This window comes from Staurois parvus, unplaced genomic scaffold (assembly GCF_062004578.1).
Source record: "Staurois parvus isolate SC_StPar_1 unplaced genomic scaffold, SC_StPar_1.0 ptg001291l, whole genome shotgun sequence".
NCBI lineage: Eukaryota > Metazoa > Chordata > Amphibia > Anura > Ranidae > Staurois > Staurois parvus.
In genome coordinates, this window is record NW_028319087.1 from 200,486 (window position 1) to 206,485 (window position 6,000).

Genomic DNA, 6,000 nt, shown 5'->3' on the forward strand with positions numbered 1-6,000 from the left:
CTGGGAACAGCTGGTCTTGGTCTATCACCGCACACGGTCCTCCCAAGGTGCTGTGATAGACCAAGAATGTTACACCAATATGGTTGCCAATAGCTATAATATAAATGCACACTTAGCTGCAGCAGAAGGATTACAGGGGGATGTACATGATATTATTTTATTAACCTTAAGTTGGATTTGTCTGATTGGGGAGGAGGAGCTCTATCTTGGTAGTCTTGGCTTTAAGCTACTGAATTGGTTCAAGGGAATTGGTGAAGTATTTAAGACTTTCTTGATAGGGTTGTTAAAAATATTAAGCATTGTTCTGAGTGTCATAATAGGCTTGCTTCTGTGCTTTAAACTGAGTTTGTGTGGTGGAAAGCAATCTCCAAGAAACTACATTTTAAGAAAAAAACTCAGATATGCTCATTACTTCACTTCAAAGGAACAATGTAAAAAACACACTGAAAAGAAAATGACAATAGTCCACCTAAGCTATCACCTGTAATAGATGCACCGTTTGTGATGTCCCCTGATGAAACTGAACCAGCAATGCCTTGTCTACAACCCATATTGGATGACTCTGTGAGAGAATTTATGACCTCTGGGCAAGAAAAACCAGATGATTTGAACAACCTGATTACACAGGAAGAGACCATATCTGCATGTTCTCTCCCACCGTCAGTTGATGAACTATGGACTGCGCCCGCATCCACACCATATCAGTCACTGATCAATTTACCACTCATAGGCCTGGAACCAACAGAAAACCACCCCTATTGTGCTACAGAAACATCGGGATCTGCCTCAAAACCAAATGAGACTGCAAAAGACATTGTAATTGTGAGGCATTCTTATGTGTTTTGGGCGTGATCCAGGGCACACTGGTTGAATATGGAATATTTAGGCTTCTCTGACCAAGAGGCCTGCGTTTTGGTGGTTAGGCTGTAGATGGATGGTCTGGAGACAATTGGCTCAGGCTCTTTGAGATGAGACTGCCTTCAATTGTCCACAGCCCTTCGCTATCATCATTCATTTAGGGGGTAATGACTTAAGGAAGGAAAGAATTGCAAGGCTAATAGAAAGGATGCAATGGGATATGCAGTAGATGATAGGACAATTCCCTAACACACAAATAGTCTTTTCACACATCATCAACAGGCCTATGTGGAGAGAAGGGTGAGTCAAGGATGCAGAAAGTTTTAGTCAAGAAGTTGGGAAGGTTTTGTGTGAGGCCAGTTGATTTGTGTATCACCATTATGGCTTGAGGAGCCATAACCCGAGGCTATTTAGAAAAGACAAGGTGCATCTAAGTGACAAAGGGTGTGAAATATTTTTGGGGGCCTACGGGAAATAATTGCATTATGCAAAAGTAGAGTGGCTTAAGAGTGACACATGAAGTAGACATTATGATTCTTTAGCTAGAGTATGAATGCTTACATATGTTAGAGTGTGGAAAATAAGTCAGCAATAAGCTGAGTGCTTGCTTTCTGTGATTGCATAGGGCCAATATCCTCATCTGTTGTGTTCCTGTCCCGGTGGAAGGCATTCCTCTGACATGTAAGTGAGGCTTAGTTTACGTATATGTCCCGGTAAAGGACAGGAATGGGAAACTGTCAACCAATAAGCAAGTTAGTAAGGAAGCTTTTGTAGCATCTGCTTCTGTGGAACATAATAAGCAAAGAGATGTGGAGTAGTGGAGGACCATGCCTGTGATGTGAGGTAAGGGGGAGGAAATAGCATCTCAGGGTCCACCGCTTCCAGGAATCATTCTGCAATTTCCCTAATAGTAGATGAAATAAAGGATGAGTGGTCAGCTATGGCCAAAGGGGGAGAGAGTGGCATGAAGGGAATCTCTCTTTCTATGGCCCTGCTGATGATCATGGTTAAGATCACTAAAACATCCACATTTATATTGTATTGTTTGGAAAAATTATATTCATGAGAGTGAAACTTATGATTACTTAGAGCATGTAGTCAAGACTTTCATATAGATAAATGAAAGTCATTATTTATGCAATGCTAAGGAGTTTGTGCCTCCCTTAACACATCTGTGTATAAGGAATTAATGCTTGTGATCAGTAATGATTAACCACCTCCCGCCCGCCATATAGTCCAGTGATGGGCACAAGGTGGTTCTCTTGTTCTGGAAGGACGTCATATGATGTCCTCCCATTCTAACCGTGCATGCGCGGCTCAGGGAGCGCGCGGCGATCGGCGGTGCGCCGTGTCCCTCGGACACAGCGGATCACCGATCCATGGAAAGGGCCGAAGATGTCGGCTCGGTCATGTGATCAGCTGTGTCTAATCACAGCTGATCACATGTAAACAGTGAAATTTATCGGCAGCTCGAGAGGAGAGCCAGTAATTGGCGTTCCGCGGAGGGGACATGTACACTGATCATCAGGGCACTGATGATCAGTGTAACCTGATGATCAGTATAGCCCCAGAAGTGCCACCTGTCAGTGTCCATCAGTGTCAGCTGTCAGTGCTGAACAGTGCCACGTGCCAGTGCCACATCAATGCCACATATCAGTGCCTACCAGTTCACATCAATGCCACATATCAGTGCCCACCTGACCTTCCTTTCAGAGTCACCCATCAGTGCCACCTATCAATGCCAATCAGTGCCACCTATCAGTGCTGCCAATCAGTGTCACCTATCAGTGCCAGTCAGTGCTCCCTATCAGTGCCAGTCAGTGCCGCCTATCACTGTGCATCAGTTCCACCTACCCGTGCCTGTCAGTGCCGCCTGTCAGTGCCACCTATCAGTGCCATATATCAGTGCCATATATCAGTGCTGCCTTTCAGTACGCATCAGTGATGCCTGTCAATGCCCATCAGTGCCACCTACCAGTGCCTCCTCATCAGGCCACCTATCAGTGTCCATCAGTGGAGCCAATCAGTGCCCATCACTGCAGCCTCATTAGCGCACATCAGTGAAGGAGAAAAATCACTTATTTACAAAATTTTATAACAAAAACTAAGAAAAAACTTTTTTTTTCAAAATTTTCAGTGGTTTTTGGTTTGTTTAAGAAAAAATAAAAAACGCAGAGGTGATTAAATACCACCAAAAGAAAGCTCTGTCTCAAAAAAATGACAAAAATTTCATATGAGTACAGTGTTGCATGACCGCGCAATTGTCATTCAAAGCGTGACAGCGCTGAGAGCTGAAAATTGGCCTGGGCAGGAAGTGGGTATAAGTGCCCTGTAGGCAAGCGGTTAAAGGAGGGAGTTATGTATATGCATAACTATGATCCTTACTGAGTCACATATTTAGAATATTATAAGATGGCTATGTATACTCCATTTTGTCTCGTAAGAAATGCTTCTAGTTGTTTATTGCAAATGACACGGACACATATCTAGATTGTAACTGTGCCAGTAGGCTTCTGGGGAGTGTCCACCGATTTCCACCCTGTGTCACATTTTATGTCAAAGACCATCTGTTGCTATTTGATAAGAAAGGATATATAAGTGGAGAAAATCTCTATGGCAGGTGGAATACAGTGAGAGCTGACACTGTATTTCCCATATATGTATATGCAGCAATCAATATAATTCGGAGCCTTATCTTGTCTGTGGATAATTATTCAAGTTTCCTAAAAACAGAGGAACTTGAGGAGGTACAATCCTTCCTGTACAGGTGTATAACAGCAAGCCTCAGTAATTTATGAGGTTAGGTTGCCTGCATCGAGGTTAGGTGGGATATACTTAGAACAAACTTGTTATATATACTGTAGGTGTGGGTGCCTTGGGACACTCACACCATAGAAGGGGGTTTGTCCTCCCATCCACCAGGCTGTATAGGGCTGTCATGAGGTAACAAATACATTCAGTAAGAGCATCTTTGCTTGGAGAGTAAGGTAGGTCAAGGGGTAGATGTGTTAGTCGTAGGCTGACATTCACTGCTTGTGCCTAGGCCTCTAGGGGCACATGGGGGTTTGGCAAGAGCCGAGGCTGGGAGGCCAACCTTGCCAACCACTTACCCACATTTTGCGGGTGAATAGCAGCTCTTGGCACAGCGACGTAATCTTGCATCACTTCCTATTTTGGGGTGTGAACGCACCTGCGCCCCCCGCTGCCCCCCCACCCGTAGGTCCAGGGAGAGGAGAGAAGAGAGAACACGTCACAGAGTAAAAGCAATACCTTTTACACACACACATTAGAGTAGCACATTTAACCCTTTGATCGCCCCTATTAACCCTTTGATCACCCTGTCACCCAACCAGTGCCATTAGTACAGTGTCAGTATATAGAATTTTTCACTGATCACTGTATCACTGCTATTAGCAACATCAGATAGCGTCAGGGTCAGTAAGAGCCCCACCCAGCCAGGGTCAGCTAGCGTTAGGTTGCCCGCACATTATCGCACTCACGCTATGGTTCGCTGATCACCCCCATTACTAGTATAGTGTTTGTACAGATCAAGATATTGATCATGTACATTGGGTTGATTTCGGACCATGCTCCTGTCATAATGAAATTAAGATGGGGTAGTTGGAAGACGGGGGTTCTGACGTGGAAGTTGAATGAAGCACTTCTCCTGGATCAAGAGACTGATAAGAAGATAGAGGTAGAGATTAAGAGATTCTTTGAGGAGAATGATACAGGAGAAGTGTCAGTTGCTACAGTATGGGAGGCGCATAAGGCTTACATCAGAGGTATACTCATTGCGATTGGGGTTAGAAAGAAAAAAGAAAGGAGAGAGAAAATGAATGGACTTTTAAAGGAATTATTTGAGCTTGAACAGATGCATAAGAATAGAATAACAAAAGAGATAAATCAGAAAATAAAAAATAAGAAAGAAGAATTAGAGTTAGTGATGGAAGAGGAAAAAAGAAGAGTTTTTAATAAAGTCCTAAGTGAGAGGTATAATTGGGGAGAGAAACCAGGAAAGTACCTAATGAGAGATCTGAGGAAAAAGAAGAATAGGAATTATATTGAAAAGATAAAAAACCCCAAAGGAGAATTGGTGTATTCAACTAAAGATATCGTTAAGGTGTTTAGAGAATATTATAGTAAGCTGTATAATATTACCCCACATGATACTATAAATAAGATGGGAGAGTCGAAAAGAGAGACATATTTGAAAAATGCAGGTTTGCCTAAACTAAATGAAGAACATATGAAGTTTCTAGACTCAGAGATTACACAGGAAGAAATAAAAATAGCATTAAAAAGCTCTAAGTCTGGGAAGAGCCTAGGACCAGATGGCTACACGGTGAGATATTATAAAAAATATGATGAACTGTTGATACCCAAACTGAAGACTCATATGAATGCTTTGGGGGGAGAGATGAAGATGAGGCGAGAATCCCTACAGGCCCATGTGGTATTGATTCATAAGGAAGGAAAGGATGAATCCCAGTGTGCAAGTTATAGACCTATCTCACTGTTGAATACGGATACCAAGTTATATGCAAAGGTTTTGGCAAACAGGTTGAAGGATTTGATGCCTGACTGGATCCATGGAGATCAGGTGGGCTTTGTTCCAGGAAGAGAGGGCAGAGATAACGGGTTGAGATCCCTGTTGCTTATCCAGAATAGCAGAAAAAGGAAAAATCCGGTAGTAGTGCTGTCGATTGACGCTGAAAAGGCATTTTACAGAGTTAGCTGGGGTTACATGATGGATACTTTAGAAGTCCTGGGGATAGGTGCCAGGATGAGAGAGTGGATAAGAAAGTTGTACAGTGGGCCCTCCGCAGTAATTATGGTAAATGTTGAGAGGTCCGAACCTTTAGGGATGTCAAATGGTACAAGACAGGGATGCCCGTTGTCTCCATTATTGTATGTCTTGTCCTTGGAGTCTCTATTGTCTACAATTAGGATGAACGAGGACATTAAGGGTATTCAGATAGGTGATAGAGAACATAAGGTGGCAGCATTTGCAGATGATCTCTTGTTTTATGTGGGGAATCCCAGGATAACACTCCCAAATTTAATGAAAAGCCTGAGGGAATATGGGGAACTATCAAACTTGAAAATCAATATAACTAAGATGGAGATTCTGAATATTAA